The 18,911-nt window shown below is 40.2% G+C and overlaps 1 long non-coding RNA gene across 1 annotated transcript; it reads right to left on the bottom strand.

Moving 5' to 3' along the window:
- Window positions 1-1,848: 1,848 nt before the first annotated feature.
- LOC127526010 (uncharacterized) lies at window positions 1,849-17,548 on the bottom strand. The gene is made up of 3 exons (XR_007933634.1): window positions 17,459-17,548; window positions 6,619-6,725; window positions 1,849-1,953 (listed from the first exon to the last, which is right to left on the bottom strand). It is a non-coding gene; the product is annotated as an uncharacterized LOC127526010 (long non-coding RNA).
- Window positions 17,549-18,911: the final 1,363 nt, after the last annotated feature.

The raw sequence follows: 18,911 nt of genomic DNA, 5'->3' as shown, positions 1-18,911 counted from the left end.
TCAGGATGCCTCCCTGGTGAGGTGTTCCGCGCACGTCCAACTTGGAGGAGGCTCCGGGGAAGACTCAGGACACGCTGGAGAGACTATGTCTCTCAGCTGGCCTGGGAACGCCTTAGGATTCTCCCAGAAGAGCTAGAAGAAGTGGACGGGGAGAGGGAAGTCTGGGCATCTCTGCTCAAGCTGCTGCCCCCGCGACCCAATCTCAGATAAGCGGAAGAGGATGGATGGATAGTTTTCATTACATCACTGACCTATGGGAATCAACCTCTGCAAAGGATTTTGGGATTAATGATCCTCCCAAAGGTCCTGTACTTTTGTTTTGCTCCTACATGTGATCATATTTGGCAATTCAGAGTCACTAATTCACCTAAAATGTGCATCTATAGAATGTGAGATAAAAAAAGCGAGAAAAAACAAAGACAAATTAATAATTACTCTATGAATGCTGTGATTTATACCAAAAAAAAAAAAGAAAAGTTAAAGGTTCAGATAGAAGACATTATATTATACTAAGTAAAAAAAATAGCTACCTTTAAATATTACGCTTTACAGTATACTCATATATAAACCAAAATGTATTTGTACCCATTGATTTTTGTGAAAATGAAGTGAATTTAATGAGGATAAACTTTAAGCATATTAAAATGAAACACTTCTGTGACCAGATAAAAAGCACTGAGAGATACCAGAAAGTAGAAAACAACATTGACCAGGTGCAAACAGCTTGAAAAACCTGAAGGGTTTCACTTAATAATGAATAATAAGTTATACTATAAAATATTGCTTACAGTTGAATGATTTACATTTACAAACAGCTATGATGTTCATAATTTTCTGAAAAGCCATCTTGTTAAGCAGAAGTATGATAAATTGCAGTAATTTGCATCTGATATAAAAATAGCAGTAATGTACTGTACCAGCATGGTAACAATATGTCAGTCCTACAGCTGAATAAGCATATTTTCACTGTGATTCTATGTCATGTTATCATTTATTTTTTGTATTTTTGTTGTCATTTTTATAACAATTACCAATTGTTTAACCAAATGGATGGCATGGCTATGCACATTGAGGCTGTTGTCTCTAATGCCGGTATGTGATGCGCATGCTGGTCATTTTCATGACAAATAGAAGCCAGAAGATACAGGCACCTCATCAAATAGTTGTTGAAAAAGTCAGACTCTCTTGTGTTGAGGGTTTTATTTTTCCCTTCTATAATTTATTGCTGTTTATTCCTTGTTTACGTGTGCATTTGGCTCGTTGTTTTTGACTGTTATTACGCGTTAGTCTTCTGTCTTGCAACCTTCCTTTTCACTGACAGTGGTATTTATTTAATACTAAATAAATATTGATTAATTAATTTAGTGTTTTTTTTTTATTATCTTGAAAGCCACCTATCAGCTCCCAACCTACTTGCACCCTGCAAAATGCAGAGCCTTCTCAAGCAGGAAGCCGACCTTGTAGTGGACTCAAACCCATTGCAGGTTACATCAGTGGACAAGCTCACACTTACAATGGGTAGAATTTTGAGTTACACAATTAAACATGGACACTCATAGTCTTCTTAAGCTGATAGTAATTACATCATAATTAAAAAATACTAAATTCTTGAGTTGACTTGTAGAGAGATTTTACTCAAGAAAGTTATTAAATTTTTGACATGATTTAATTTGGTTTTGGATTTGTCTGTGTTCTTACCCATTTGTAACGTAACAGAGTTGAAGTACTAGGGCAGTATTTCTTAAGCCTGGTTATTACTTATCACGTAGAGCTGGCATGCAGAATGCACAGCAAAGCACGCACGCAGTGAGCGACCAAAACACATTTGTACTTGTTGTGATCCGTTCCATCTGCGCACTGATATTTTCACTCTCAGGGTTCGGTCAGTGTTGCATAGCTAAGAATGTCACAGCACAGGATAATGAAAGAAGAATTGTGTCAGCTATTACTGACCTTAGGAGGAACAAAAGGAGAAGGTGGAGTGTCAGACCGATTGACCAAAAGTGGTGAAGGAAGTGCGAGAATAATATTCTCAAGAGTGGGGCACCAACATAATGAGTGGATACATTGCAGATGTTTTGCACTTGTTCCTTGCGTTTTGATGTCCTGTTGCACCATATTCAATACTTTGTTCATTATTCCGGTACTCATTTAACAAGCATCTCCTTGAAATTTACCATTTTGGAAACAATGATGCTCTGCATGGTTTGGGGGGGGGGGGGGGGGGGGGCAGTCTCCAAATCTGACGTCATTTGCCCTCGTACCTAATGCAGATACATCAAGTATAAACTGGGATTCCACCTTTTTGGTGTCGTGTCCGGCTTTCTCCCATGTGTCTTTGCGACCTATCAAGGGATGGGTCTACCTTACTGAATGAAGCATGACCATCTGAGCAGGGGTTGGGGTTTCCCACCTAGGTGAATTGAGTGCAATCATCAGAGCTGGGAGGGGCAACCCCGCCTGGCGAATCAAGTACAGACATTACAGTAGGAGGGGGGATCTAGATCCAGGGTAGCAAACCAAGGGATAATATGAAAAGTTCTGTGGTGAAGCGAATGGGAGTTTGTGACAGTGCAGGATTTTATTAAAGACAGTGTGGCTCAGTCTTGTGGGTTTGGGTGTGTGTTGCTGGAAAGCCATACAGTCGTAGTGCGTTGAGTGGGGAATCTAACTGATGGCTTGCTAACTTGCAGGCACAATCGGCTAAGCTGTTCCTCATTGACAATCCAAAGCTTCTGCACCCACAGGGTATAAAAGAGTCTAGCTACGACAAATAGAAAAGAAAAAAAAGAGAGGATCGAGAAAGAATGCAAGCTATAAGGGAGTCAAGTTGAGAAAGCCCATTGGGAAAAGAGCAGAAACAAGATTGGAAGTGTAAGCCAATGCAGTTGTTTGGAGGAAAAGTGGTCAGCTGACCCCACAAGGGAGCAAGGGGATCAGTACTTTGGGGGTGGGCTACTCCAGACTGAAGGAAAGCAGCAGGATGATGGAGACCAGCTCAGAGTATGATAGTGGTTACTGAATGAGATGGCTAGGGTGAGAGCCAGAGTGGAAACCACAGTTGCTGGTGTTACCGACCTCAGGCCTAGGGGAACCTGGGCCAGGTACAAGCCACTGTTGCTACAGGGTGTAGCCACAGCGATATGGTGAAAAGCATATCAGAAACAGGCAGCAGTCCTGAGTCTCAGACTATACTTCTCTGTTCTCCTTCATTCTCCTTTTACCAGAAATACAGTTAGGTCCATAAATATTTGGACAGAGACAACTTTTTTCTAATTTTGGTTCTGTACATGACCACAATGAATTTTAAATGAAACAACTCCGATGCAAATTGAAGTGCAGACTTTCAGCTTTAATTCAGTGGGGTGAACAAAATGATTGCATAAAAGTGTGAGGCAACTAAATCATTTTTTGAACACAATCCCTTCATTTCAGGGACTCAAAAGTAATTGGACAATTGACTCAAAGGCTGTTTCATGGGCAGGTGTGGGCAAGTCCATTGTTATGTCATTATCAATTAAGCAGATAAAAGGCCTGGAGTTGATTTGAGGTGTGGTGCTTGCATGTGGAAGATTTTGCTGTGAATAGACAACATGCAGTCAAAGGAGCTCTCCATGCAGGTGAAAGAAGCCATCCTTAAGCTGCGAAAACAGAAAAAACCCATCCGAGAAATTTCTACAATATTACGAGTGGCAAAATCTACAGTTTAGTACATCCTGAGAAAGAAAGCAAGCACTGGTGAACTCAGCAACACAAAAAGACCTGGACATCCACAGAAGACAACAGTGGTGGATGATCGCAGAATCATTTCCATGGTAAAGAGAAACCCCTTCACAACAGCCAACCAAGTGAACAACACTCTCCAGGGGTTACGCGTATCGATATCCAAGTCTATCATAAAGAGAAGACTGCATGAAAGTAAATACAGAGGGTGCACTGCAAGGTGCAAGCCACTCATAAACCTCAAGAATAGAAAGGCTAGATTGGACTTTGCTAAAGAACATCTAAAAAAGCCAGCACAGTTCTGGAAAAACATTCTTTGGACAGATGAAACCAAGATCAACCTCTACCAGAATGATGGCAAGAAAAAAGTATGGAGAAGGCGTGGAACAGCTCATTATCCAAAGCATACCACATCATCTGTAAAACACAGTGGAGGGAGGCAGTGTGATGGCTTGGGCGTGCATGGCTGCCAGTGGCACTGGGACACTAGTGATTATTGATGATGTGACACAGAACAGAAGCAGCCGAATGAATTCTGAGGTGTTCAGAGACATACTGTCTGCTCAAATTCAGCTAAATTCAGTCAAATTGATTGGGTGGCGTTTCATGATACAGGTGGACAATGACCCAAAACATACAGCCAAAGCAACCCAGGAGTTTATTAAAGCAAAGAAGTGGAAAATTCTTGAATGGCCAAGTCAGTCACCTGATCTTAACCCAACTGAGCGTGCATTTCACTTGTTGAAGACTAAACTTCAGACAGAAAGGCCCACAAACAAACAGCAACTGAAAGTCGCTGCAGTAAAGGCCTGGCAGAGCATTAAAAAGGAGGAAACCCAGCATCTGGTGATGTCCAGGAGTTCAAGACTTCAGGCTGTCATTGCCAGCAAAGGGTTTTCAACCAAGTATTAGAAATGAACATTTTATTTCCAGTTATTTAATTTGTCCAATTACTTTTGAGCCCCTGAAATGAGGGGATTGTGTTAAAAATGCTTTAGTTGCCTCACATTTTTATGCAATCGTTTTGTTCACCCCACTGAATTAAAGCTGAAAGTCTGCACTTCAACTGCATCTGAGTTGTTTCATTTAAAATTCATTGTGGTAATGTACAGAACCAAAATTAGAAAAAAGTTGTCTCTGTCCAAATATTTATGGACCTAACTGTATATATATGCTTCAGTTTCTGCATAGATCAACATGGCAATCAGTGAAACAATGGTGCAAGCCAATTTCCTCCTCTAGAACAAGCTTTTGAGGCAACTCAGGCCCAGGGGCCTGAGTTGCCTCGAAAGCTTGCATATTGTAATCTTTTTAGTTAGCCAATAAAAGGTGTCATTTTGCTTGGCTTTTCTCTACATTCATAATGGCTAACACGGTACAACACCCTAGTACTCCTCTAGAACAAATAGTGTAAACACATTTACTTTGGTTCAACAATGGTATTGTGGCCAGCTATCAAAAAGTACTTAATTAGAAACTAATGTCCCCGGAACTCGTTAATTTTCAAAGGAAGCAGATAGTTCTGTTATCACCACATTTTGTGTGGATGAGATACTTAATCAAAACAGGTGATAGATAACCATCAACAATAACCTGATGCTGATTTATAGCCCATTACACTAAGCAACACACAGAAATGTAATTTTCTTTAGAATACTGAATTCTAGCCCATTACACTGGCATCTCAGCCCTGCTGTGGAAACCTGATGGGTGAGTGGGGAGGAGACAAATGAGATAAAGAGAGAAATGCATTGGGGCTCAGGACAGAGAATGGGATTTTAGATTTCTTTTTAACCCTTGTTTGGATTTATCTATTTATTGGCTGAATTTAACTCCCACAAAAGAGCACTTGTTTTTATCATTGATTATTTATTTATTTATTTAATTGATAAAGAACTGCATTGCCCTTTTTCTTTGGACATTGCCTGTTGATTTGATTGGTTTGAATAAACTGCACTGAGCACTTTTGTTGCACCAACCTTGTTGTTTTGTGCCTTCATTGCACTAGTGCACTTCAGTCATGATAGATAGATAGATAGATAGATAGATAGATAGATAGATAGATAGATAGATAGATAGATAGATAGATAGATAGATAGATAGATAGATAGATAGATAGATACTTTATTAATCCCAAGGGGAAATTCACATACTCCAGCAGCAGCATACTGATACAAAAAACAATATTAAATTAAAGATTGATAATAATGCAGGAAAAAACAGACAATAACTTTGTATAATGTTAACGTTAAACCCCCCCAAACCCCCCCCCCCCCCCCCCGAGTGGAATTGAAGAGTCGCATAGTGTGGGGGAGGAACGATCTCCTCAGTCTATCAGTGGAGCACGACGGTGACAGCTGTCTGTCGCTGAAGCTGCTCTTCTGTATGGAGATGACACTGTTTAGTGGATGCAGTGGATTATTCATAATTGATAGGAGCCTGCTGAGCGCCCGTCACTCTGCCACAGATGTCAAGCTGTCCAGCTCCGTGCCAACAATACAGCCTGCCTTTCTCACCAGTTTGTCCAGGCGTGAGGCTTCCTTCTTCTTAATGCTGCCTCCCCAGCATCAGAAGCACCATCTTCATGGTGATGATCGATGACCTGGGAAACGGGTCATCAACATGGCTGCAAGCACTTGTTGCTTCACATGTTCAAACTCCACATTGACCAATATCAGACCAGGAACTGAACTCAAGTATCAGGAGCTGTTATATAGTAGTGCTAAGTACTGTACCACTTGTAATAAGACAATCAAAACAAGATAAAAGGTCAGGGATCTGTGCATTTTCCCATTTAATGTCAAAAACTGGTAAGATAACACAGCAGGTTTAGGACCTATCTGGTAGAGAATCAAATAAACTAAAAAAATATCACTAATAAAGCTGGAGAAATACCTTCTGGTCTCTTTTCGTCTTAAATATATTGCAAGACACAAGTGTTGGAACTTCTGGGCCTGGGACGCAAGTGTCATCATTGCTCCTCCAGAGGTTCTGCTTCCACTCTACAGGAAGAAAGATAGAAACCATAGGTAACTGTGCTTCCCCACTCATTATTCCCATCACTATGATGGCATTAGAGCCCTGAAGATGCTAATGTCCAACACACTATGCTGCCTATGTATAATGAATTAATTTTTATTTGGTAAGGGGCTTTTCAAAAAGTACAACATCATAAGACTCTTATTTTTTGTTCTTCTTCTTCTATATTAGGTACAGGGTCATGTGTACACATGAAAACACCCATACAGTTTGATGTGACACTGTCATGAAACACAGAATGACAAAAATGTGATGCTTGTTGCTCTGTCACTTTGTCTTATCCACTGAATGGATGGACACGTATCTCATATTGTAACTCCTGTGAACCAAACAATTGTTGACACTTTGAAATCTTAGTGGTGCCAACCCGGCCAACTGCCCTTAATGAATAAAGCAAAGAAAGTAAACAGTGTTCCCCTTTGACTGTCCAATGAAAACAAAGAGTGCTGCTTGCACATCTTTTAATCTGCAAAGCAGCTGTTAGCTGAGGGTTTGAAAAGTTTGACTTGATAGATGCTACTCGTTTTTATTGGCCTGCTCCCGGAAAGGGCGGTGCTTCTGATGCAGGGCAGAGGCGGGGCTAGCTGTCATCTTGTGGTAATAGCTGCATGCTGTGGGGGAAACAAGAGAAATAGTTTGCGGCAGGATGTCCCGTCCTGTCTGGTAGTGGTATCATCCGGCTTACCTGAGCCTTTTGGAAGATCCCCAGGTGTGCATCCATGACACCCCATAAAAGCAAATTCAAAGAAATGTATTTAAAGAATATGCACATGGCTGTGCCTAAATATATTTATAACTATGTTGTTATTTGTTTTATTTTACATTAATTGTATAAAAATACCCAACATTTTCCTTTAATAATATTCAGCATCAGCAGAATGAAATCTTGTGTAATAATATGTTAATACTGAAGACCTTTAGGGCAGAATATGCTTATGGCCCTCAGTTTAATAACATCTAATACAATTACTTGTATCCCTTTGATGCAGTTGACAAGAATTTTGCCTTAGGATCCAGAACTGTATGAAAAGATAATGCATAACAAATACATGCTTACTTAAATCAAGTATAAGATTTTTCCATGTCTTCATATTAGAGCTAGGCAGGGTGCTGTATAGAATTCATAAAAGCACACAAGGAAGATTCTATTCTGGTTTATCCTTGATCTAATTTGTGACTGATTCATATTATTTTAAACCAGTTAAAGCTGAGAGATGATGTCCTCAGGGCGTTTTTAAGCTACAGATGATTGAACCCAGCACTCTAGTGAAGAGCATGTCACAAACCTGTAAAGTCACTCTGACTTGAAAAGTTACAATGTTATAAGATAAGACATAAGTACTTTGCCTAACCCATATGCACTAAATGCCTTAGTACTGCAAAAGAATGATAAAAAAAACTAGTAAAGGATAAAAACAAATATTCTTTTTTAGCTCCATTATAGGCACTGTCCCTGACAGTTCCTAACAGGATTAAACTAGTTTGAGAATGTTATATCATGTTATAGAAGATCGGTTAGGATTTGGCAGGGGCTTCATCCTGAGCTTCCGTGTTTCCCCGAAAATAAGACCTACCTCGAAAATAAGCCCTAGCATGTGTGAGGGATGGCCCAGCAGCATGGAAGTTCCCCAAATTCCAGCAGGGCCTTATGGACCTTGTAGTTTTTATAAACAGCCCTGCTGGATACCATGGGGACCACCAGGAGCCGCTGTAGGGAGGCTTGAGGAGTGCTACGTGCCCTATAACCCAGAAGTGCGTCCTGATTACATGACCGGAAGGAACGACGTACTTCCGGGTTGAAGAAAAGGACTTTTGATCTGACCCGGAAGTGATGAGGACTCATGGACTGCAGGGCTGGAACCACTTCCGGGTCAGGGACTATAAAGGACTCTGGGAAACCCCAGACGAGTGAGCTGAGCTGGGTGGAAGGGTGGCAATGCGTCTGGGAGAGGAGGATTGGTGATTAATTATTGGTGATTGTATTGTATGAGTAGTGTGGAGTGGAGGGTGCTTTGTGCACATTATTATTATAAAATAAATAATAATTGTACTTTTACCTGGTGTTTGGAGTGGTACCTGAGGGTTCAAGAGGTCGATAGCGGCCTCTACTGCTATACATGATGCTCGTAATATAAGCCCTACTCTGAAAATAAGCCCTAGTTATGATCCCACGCAGGCGACTTTGGATGAGCGATAAACGTCTACCGCTATTGTATGTACACAGATGAACAGGAAATAACACCGGTATTTTGACACCCCGACAAGATAAGTGCAAAAAAAAAAAAGAGCTATTCTATCGAGTACAAGAAAGGAATTGTGGAGGAGTCCCAGGGCAAAAATCTTACTGCTTTCTGCAAAAAAAAGATATCCGAATGCACTACGAGCAGGCTACATGGACAAGAGGTGCTCATTTATGGAAAGCTCTGTTGCTAGACATAAGAGATTGGGGCCAGTTGTTCTAAAGGAAATGGAGTCGCAAGAAATTCACAATGGATTTCGGGGTTTGGAGAGTTATGATGATGTTCCAGAAGATGATGACATGACTGTATTTGAATAAATGTAGATTTCTGTTTCAGAATACTCGGTTGTGCCCCCGGCTCACTTCACTCGCTCACCGCCCGGGGCGCGCCAGCCACCTTGCGTCTCTGCCGCTCACGTTGTGAAGGGGGGGAGCTGAACGCACGCTAAGGAGATGCGGTCAGATCAGCCACTGACTTACTGCTGTTGTGCTGCGTGTCAATCATTTAAAAGCCTGTGCAGCAGCTGTCCTTTTGTCTCACTGCCTTGTCTTGTGGGTTATTAAAGTGTCTCCGAGAAAATTACGTATCATCTCCTTCCAAACCTTCTAAGATTTTTTTTTTTTTTATAATAGAGAGAAATGTAGATTTTTGTTCATGGAAAAATGAGACATCCCCTGAAAATAAGCCCTAGCGTGGCTTTTGAAGGACAAATTAATATAAGACCCTGTCTTATTTTCGGGGAAACACGGTACTCCTCTTGCCCTTTGCTCCTCTCATTAGTGTCTGTTGCTCAGCATCTTTTTACATAACGGAGTCACAAAAACAGCAAGAGGGGTGTGAGGCCTCAAATAGGAGCCACAAAGCAACAACAACTTTTATTTTTATAGCACATTTTCATACAAAGGATATACTGTAGCTCAAACTGATTTACAAGATGTGAATGAAACAGTTGTAAGCAAAGAAAAAACAAACTGAAATTAGCTAAGAACAACAATGAATAAACAGTATACACAAAATAAATTATGCACATTTACATAAGACAGATATATAATTAAGAGAAGTAGAGTTCTTAAATATAGAATTGTTTTTTAAGCCTCTAAGTGCCAGTCCGATGATAAAGTTTGATGACCAGGAAGGACAGAAAAAAAAATAAGCTGAAGAAAGAAACAAAATCTGTAGGGTTTGAAGGCCAAAAGACGCTCAACCCAAACTAGGCATTCTCCCATTCTAGCAGTTCTTTATTGTTTTTTTAGTCTTCAACACCATGGGTCTCATAGCAAGTTGTGATGTCTGCTTTCATTCAGACATCACTGGTGGTGGCTGCAGAGGACTGATCAGGTGGTGGTGGTTCCGAACACCAGAAGAACTGGAATAGAAAACAGAGAAAATTAAAAATAAATAAGGAGTGCAAATTCATTGAAGAGTATGTCAACTGTGTGCACATCTAGAGTATTAAGATAACAGAACTAAAATATAGTTATGAAAAAAACAAATTTAAAATGCAGGTTTTTAGGAGTTTTTGAAAAACGATTCATGATGTTCGCCTGGTGTATCTCTGTCTCTAAAGTATGCTGGATTTTTGGTTCATAGCAGCAGAAGGCCACCTCACCACTTCTTTTATGCTCACTTCTTGGAATAATAACCAGGTCACCATTAGAAGATCTAAGGTTGCCACTGCTTATCTTGGGGGATAAGCACTCCAAAGTATAAGAAGGAGCAAAATTGTTTAAGATTTTATATGCTATTAGTTGTAGTTTAAAATCAGCTCTAAAGGACACTGGTAACCAATGTAGCCTCCATAAAACTGGGGAGATATGCCCAGATGTTCTTTTTCTGGGTAAGATGCTTGCTGCTTCAATCTGGACTAATTACAACCGATTTATGTCTTTCTTAAGTAGACCAGTTAGCAGTGCATTACAGTATCTAGCTGACTAAAAAACAGAAGCATGAAATAATATCTCAGCCTCTTGCAGTGTTAGAAGATATCTAACATTTACAACATTCCTTAAGTGAAAAAATGCAGTCTTATTAATATGGGTAATATGCAATTTAAAAGCTTAGATCAGAGTCTGTGATTACACCTAAATTATTTATGTCTACCTTGACTTTTAATTCTAAAGGATCAAGTTTATGTCTAATACAGGGGTGGGCAAACTACGGCCCACGGGCCACATCCGGTCCGTTGGTCTTTTTAATCCGGCCCGCCGAAGATTGGTACAAAATTGCCCAAATCAAATCATATCATAATTATGACTGCATTCATTTGACCTTGTCCTGTAATGCCTGGCGTTCCACCAGGTGGTGCATTAGACGCAGTGGTACATTGACTTGATTTTGCGGAGCCCGGGTTACTCTCTGTTATTACTCTGCTACTGCTCTGAACCCATCTGTAACAATGAGTGGGCCAAAGAAAAGAAAAGTCGACAGTGAGTGCCGAGTGTTTAATAAGGAATGGACAACTAAAAACGTTTTCACTGAAGTCCGTTCAAGGCTGTATGTCTTATTTGCCAAGAAACCGTTGCGGTTTTAAAGGAATACAACATCAGCCGTCACTTTTCCACCAAGCATGCTAATTACGCTAACAACCAGTCAACGCAAGAACGGCCGGCTACCGCTCAGAGGTGGGCAGCTAGTTTGCAGGCTCAGCAAGACACCTTTATCCAACAAACTGCCATCCAAGAATCAAGCACGAAGGCAAGTTATGCGCTGGCATTCAAATAAGCAAAGACCAGCAAGTCTTTCTCCGAAGTGGAGTTTCTCAAAGAGTGCATGGTAGAGACAGCAGGTATCTTGTGTCCTGAGAGCAAGAACAAATTTGAAAAAATTAGCTTATCACGCAGGACAGTGACTCACTGTGTTGAGCTAATTAACAAAGACTTAACTGGCAAGTTAAACAAAAAAGCGGAGTCATTTACATTATATTCCTTGGCACTGGTTCACAGTAATGGCATAAAGGACACCGGTCAGCTTTTAATTTTTATCAGAGGAATTAATGACAATTTTGAGATAATGGAGGAGTTTTTGGCCATGGAATCACTAAAAGGGGAAAACGCGGGGAGAGGACTTGTATGACAGCGTGTCGGGGGTCATAAATAGGCACAAGCTACCTTGGAGTACGCTCGCCAACGTTACCACAGATGGATCACGAAATCTGACTGGAAAAAACATTGGGTTGCTCAAAAGAATCCACGAGAGGGTGAAGGAGGACAACCCTGAGCAGGAGGTAATTTTCTTACACTGCCTAATCCACCAGGAAGCACTGTGTAAATCCGTATTGCAGCTTGACTACGTAGTGAAGCCAGTTGTAAAACTCGTTAACTTAATTCGAGCGAGGGGACTTCGTCAGTTTATTAAGTTTCTTGAAGAAATTGACACTGATCACCAGGACTTGCTTTACCACTCCAATGTCCACTGGTTAAGATATGGGGAAAGTATGTCGACGAGTGTGGGAGCTCAAACTGGAGATTATCTCATTTTTGGAGCTACTTGAGAAAGCTGACGATTTTCCTGAGCTGAATGACACAGATTGGCTTTGTGATTTAGCTTTTGCTGTGGACATACTGACACAAATGAATGAGCTGAACGTGAAGCTACAAGGGAAAGACCAGTTTGTGCATGAAATGTACACAAACATCAGGGCCTTCAAAACCAAGCTAGAGTTATTCTCAAAGCAAATGTCAAACAACTCATTCGCTCATTTCCCCACACTGGCTACGCTGAAAGAGGCCCCTCGACTTGTGAAGAAATACAGGAAATCACTGGACGACCTGCATGGAGAATTCTGCCGTCGGTTCTCTGATTTTGGAAAAATTTACAAGTCACTTCAGCTGGTGTCATGTCCCTTCACACAGGACCTTGAAACGGCGCCAAAGGAGTTGCAGTTGGAACTGATTGATCTCCAATGTGACACCGTCTTAAAGGAGAAGTTCAATTCTCTTAAACTGGATGAGTTTTATGCTTCATTAAGCGCAGGCAAATTTCCAAACATCCAGAAGATGGCACAGAGGATGCTGGTGTTGTTTGACTCTACGTATGTGTGTGAACAGACTTTTAGTGTTATGAACACCAACAAAGCACCCCACAGATCCCAGTTGAGCAATGAACACCTCAGATCTGTTCTGAGAATTGCCACAGCAAAACTAACACCAGACTTCGATACACTGGCAAAAAAGGGTGATCAACAACACTGTTCCCACTAAAAGTGAGTGTAAATATTAACACTGTAATGCCCCAGCCCATCTGTCAAATTGTCAATGTGGCCCCTGAGCCAAAAGGTTTGCCCACCCCTGGCCTAATACCTTCATTATTTCCACTAATGATAAAGATTTTAACTTTTTCCTTATTTAGCTGAAGGAAATTAACACTCATCCATTTAGAAATACAAGACAAACACTGAGTCAAGAGGGTTAGGGTCACCAGAAAGCTGTAGATAGGTAAAGCTGCGTGTCATCTGCATAGCTATGGTAGCTCACTTTGTGTCTTGGGATAATCTGAACTAATGAAAGCATGTGGACTGAACATAACAGCAGACCCAGACTAGATCCTTGTGATACACTACATACAGTACAATATCATGGCTCCCTCACTGCAATCACCACAACTAACAAAGAATTTTCTGCCTGATAAGTAAGACAGAAACCAATTTAAGGCACTGCCAGAGAGGCCCACCCATTGGCTAAAATGATATTAGAATACTGTGGTCTACTGTGTCAAATGCTGCGCTCAGGTTTAGTAGAACAAGAACAATTATGTGGCCACTCCGCACTGACTTGCAAGTCATTTATTACTTTAACCAGTCCAGCTTCTGTACTATGATTTGTCCTAAAATCTGACTGAAACTTATCAAGAATAGGATGTGTATTTAAATATTCATTCAATTGCTGAAAATCTGCTTTTTTTAGAATTTTACTTAAGGAGGCAGGTGAGAAATACGTCTAAAGTTGTCAAAGACAAAGGAGTTGAGATTACTTTTCTTAAGTAGGGGTTTAACTACTAAAGTCTTTAGATAATCTGGGAAAACCCCCATATCTAATGACGAATTCACTATGTCAGGTATAACATCAATGAGCACACTGGAGACTTCTTTAAAAACTCCTGTTGGGATTGTTCTGCTGAGTTCAGATAAATCTTATTTCAGTGAAGGAATGTAGTTCTCTAAAAAAGAGTTTGCTAAGGTTTAACAGGATTTATTTTGGAGGGATGTACTGTATTATATTATTTTTGATTTATTTTGTGTTTAAAAAATGTAGAAGAAGCCTTATATATTGCAGTAGAAGTTTTCCAGAGGCATTTCATTGGTTGAATTGAGTTTAGAAGATGATCAACAGTTGAAAATAAAATCCTAGGATTTCCTGCATAATCATTTATAAGTTTAGAAAAATAGGACAGCCTCCCAAAATGGACTACTTTACTGCGCTCAGCTATAGGTGCCTTTAACATTTCATAGTGTAGTATTGTTTATTTATTGTTTATCCAATCAGCCATATGGTATTTTCTCTTAAGAACTTCCACTCTACAAGTTTTCCAAGATGTTTTAGTGCTGGCGGATTTCTTAACAATTTTTTCAGGGGCCACTACGTCCGCTGCAGCTCTTTATTGATTGCATTGCTGGCTGTGCTAAACTAAGTACTAAATTCAGACTGGTTATTGAAAATATTAGCAAACCAAGATGCAGCTAGGTGAAACTAACATTTTTAACAATATATTTTTCTTTTGTTCTAAGTACCAGTATTTTGACATTAAACAAAATGCAGAAATGGTTAGTTATACTGATATCCACGACTTGCCTTACATCAACTTTTAATCCTTTTGAAATGACTAAATCCAGCCTGTGCCCTGCCTTATGTGTACGTCGGCTGATATGCTGACTAAGATCAAAGGCAACAAGTTAATAAATTCTCTCGCTTTAGGGTCACACTGAATGTTCACGTGAAAATTGAAACCCCCTCCTAAGTCTGAGAATTCCAAATTAAAATATGCATTATGTTTTGGAGTATATACAGTCATATGAAAAAGTTTGGGAACCCCTCTCAGCCTGCATAATAATTGACTCTACTTTCAACAAAAAAGATATCAGTGGTATGTCTTTCATTTCCTAGGAACAGCTGACTACTGGGGTGTTTTCCGAACAAAGATTTTTAGTGAAGCAGTATTTAGTTGTATGAAATTAAATCAATTGTGAAAAACTGGCTGTGCATAAATGTGGGTCTCCTTGTAATTTTGCTGATGTGAATGCCTGTCACTGCTCAATGCTGATTACTTGCAACACCAAATTGGTTGGATGAACTCATTAAGCCTTGAACTTCATAGACAGGTGTGTCCAATCATGAGATATAAAGGGATTTAAGGTGGTCAATTGCAAGTTGTGCTTCCTTCCCTTTGACTCTCCTCTGAAGAGTGACAGCATGGGATCCTCAAAGCAACTCTCCAAAGATCTGAAAACAAAGATTGTTGAGTCTCATGGTTTAGGGGAAGGCTACAAAAAGCCATCTCAGAGGTTTAAACTGTCAGTTTCAACTGTAAGGAATGTCATCAGGAAATGGAAGGCCACAGGCACAGTTACTGTTAAACCCAGCAGGTCTGGCAGGCCAAGAAAAATACAGGAGTGGCATATGTGCAGGATTGTAAGAATGGTGACAGACAACCCACAGATCACCTCCAAAGACCTGCAAGAACATCTTGCTGCAGATGGTATATCTGTACATCGTTCTACAATTCAGCACAATTTCCACAAAAAACATCTGTATGGCAGGGTGATGAGAAAGAAGCCCTTTCTGCACTCACGCCACAAACAGAGTCGCTTGTTGTATGCCAATGCTTATTTAGACAAGCCAGATTCATTTTGGAACAAAGTGCTTTGGACTGATGAGACACAAATTGAGTTATTTGGTCATAAGAAAAAGCATTTTGCATGGCAGAAGAAGAACACCGCATTCCAAGAAAAACATCTGCCACCTACTGTCAAATTTGGTGGAGGTTCCATCATGCTGTGGGGCTGTGTGGCTAGTTCAGGGACTGGGTCCCTTGTTAAAGTCGAGGGTCAGATGAATTCAACCCAGTATCAACAAATTCTTCAGAATAATGTTCAAGCATCAGTCACAAAAGTTGAAGTTACGCGGGGGTTGGATATTCCAACAAGACAATGACCCAAAACACAGTTTGAAATCTACAAAGGCATTCATGCAGAGGGAGAAGTTCAATGTTCTTGAATGGCCGCCACAGTCCCCTGACTTGAATATCATCGAAAATCTATGGGATGATTTGAAGCAGGCTGTCCATGCTCGGCAGCCATTAAATTTAACTGAACTGAAAAGATTTTGTATGGAAGAATGGTCAACAATACCTCCATCCAGAATCCAGACACTCATCAAAGGCTATAGGAGGACAGCGTCTAGAGGCTGTTAGATTTACAAAAGGAGGCTCAACTAAGTATTGACATCATATTTCTGTTGGGGCGCCCAAATTTATGCACCTGTCTAATTTTGTTATGATGCATATTGCATATTTTCTGTTAATCCAATAAACTTAATGTCACTGCTGAAATACTACTGTTTCCATAAGGCATGTCATATATTAAAAGGAAGTTACTACTTTGAAAGCTCAGCCAATGATAAACAAAAATCCAAAGAATTAAGAGGGGTTCCCAAACTATTTCATATGACTGTAAATAGTCAATATGAGAGACAGTGTCCTACGGGAAGATACTTGAAGCACATGAAAGTGTCAAAACTGATATATTTACAGTTTAACCGAAAATATGTGCTAAACCACTGCCTTTCTTACCTTTGCCGAACCGAAAGAACAAAATTGTAATCTGGGGGTGCTGCTTCAATTAAAACTGCTGCTCCATCAGTACTGAGCCATGTTTCATTAATTGTAAGAAAGTCTATTTTCCTATCACTAATAAGATTGTTAATGTAAAAAGTCTTACTGGTTAATGCTCTAATATTTAATAAATCCACATTTAAGTTCTCAGAAGAGCAGAGCTATACTGGTGTATTTGAAATAGCAATTAAGTTATTCTCATTTATCTGGACCTTTTAGTTAGACAATGGTTTGTTGCTATAGTGCTGATATAGTGCATATCTATAGGTTAAGCCAATGCAAAATGGTTGATATCGTAACATGGGTTTAAAGTTAAGACTAGAGCTATGCAGATTGTTTAAATCAGTTTCACTATTATCAGTATTCTTTACATAGACTGATTTGCTAGTTAGAGCACTGCTGCTACATAATATTGTTTTATAAGTCAAGGGCGGCAAGATTTCAATAAAACAACTGATGATAGAGATATTTGTTAAATTGTGGAAATTAATTTATCATCATGTACTGTTTTTAATGTGTTTATTGCTGTTTACATTTGGCTTTGATAATTCAGTGACTGGCTTGGCTAAATTTGAAATGTAACATACATTAGCTTTAAGGTTGATTTCAAATACTCAAAGCTGATTAATTACCTGTCTGAGAGGACCCGAGCACTTTGCCTGTTAGCCCATCTCTTCTGAAAAATCTCTGTCACTTCCAGAACAAATCCAAATCGCTGACAAGGGAAGGACATGTTCAGTGCAGAAAGGTTTCAACTATGATGGTGCCTAGTCCAGGTTTCTTACAACAGAGTGTCCGAAAATGACAGCAACACTTTGGGAAGTAGCTGGCGCAGAGTTGAGAGCTACAAAATGGTTGCTTGAATACAACATTAGTGCTTCTCTGGTGGAGGTGGAGACCCTCTTTTTCATTAGTGGTCCCACACTCCATCTTGAGAGGTCGCAGTGACAAAACACATATATTTGCCGGCTTCAGGCGCTGCAGAGGCAAAGCCGGTAGGTAATTGCTAGAGAAACATGCTCAGTTTGCCCTATTGTCACATTAAGGCCTTTCAAGTGGCTATAGTGAATGCAAAGCTTTAGTATCTGTTCATCCAAAACTTTCAGTTAATCACTGATTCAGTTGACAAAAAAAAGAGCTATAGGCCAACCACACAAGACTATTCAACACAGGAAGTGACCTACAAGACTTTCATCATAAGCAGCCATCCCCACAAATACTACAGGCAGGCTTCGGCCTAAACAGGGCCCAGAATGGGAAGCTGGCTTTGAAAGTTGAAAATGTAATGAAAGTACCAAAATATATACAAAAATACCTTACAAGGAAGCAGTTAACCAAAAGCCTGTAACTTCTACAGGCAATCCAAACCAAGAAATCTTTATAAACTGAGGAACTTTATTTAAATAACAAAAACAGAACAAAAAGCATAAACTAAAAACATTTGCCTAGAAGGTAATCCGAAAAGAACAACTCCAAAAACGTAGGAGCATCCATCCATCCATTATCCAACCCGCTATATCCTAACTACAGGGTTGCAGGGGTCTGCTGTATCCAATCCCAGCCAACACAGGGCACAAGGCAGGAAACAAACCCCGGGCAGGGCGCCAGCCCACTGTAGGGCACACACACACCCACACACCAAGCACACAATAGGGAAAATTTAGGATCACCAATGAACCTAACCCTCACGTCTTTGGACTGTGGGAAGAAACCCATGCAGACATGGGGAGAACATGCAAACTCCATGCAGGGAGGACCCAGGAAGCGAACCCGCTACCTGCGCCACCGTGCCACACATGTAAGAGCAGAAGCAAAAAAAAAAAAAAACAGAAAAGTTAAAAGAAAGCAATATTCAGAGGAAACTCCACAGACAAATCTGACCCAATGTTGTTCCATCTCTCTGACCTCAATAAAAAGACAGAAGGACTGAACAGCTTTGATGTCAGGGTGGCCCCGCCTCCTGAGGTTCTCCGAACAAAACACAAGAAATAGCAGAATGTTTAAAGATTCAGTACAACAATACAAAAAATAAACAAACCTAACATATATTACAGAAAAGACATAGGAAACAGTACTTCAGACATT

Source organism: Erpetoichthys calabaricus, chromosome 16 (assembly GCF_900747795.2).
Source record: "Erpetoichthys calabaricus chromosome 16, fErpCal1.3, whole genome shotgun sequence".
Taxonomy (NCBI): Eukaryota; Metazoa; Chordata; class Cladistia; order Polypteriformes; family Polypteridae; genus Erpetoichthys; species Erpetoichthys calabaricus.
This window is presented reverse-complemented; position numbering and strand designations above follow the sequence as displayed.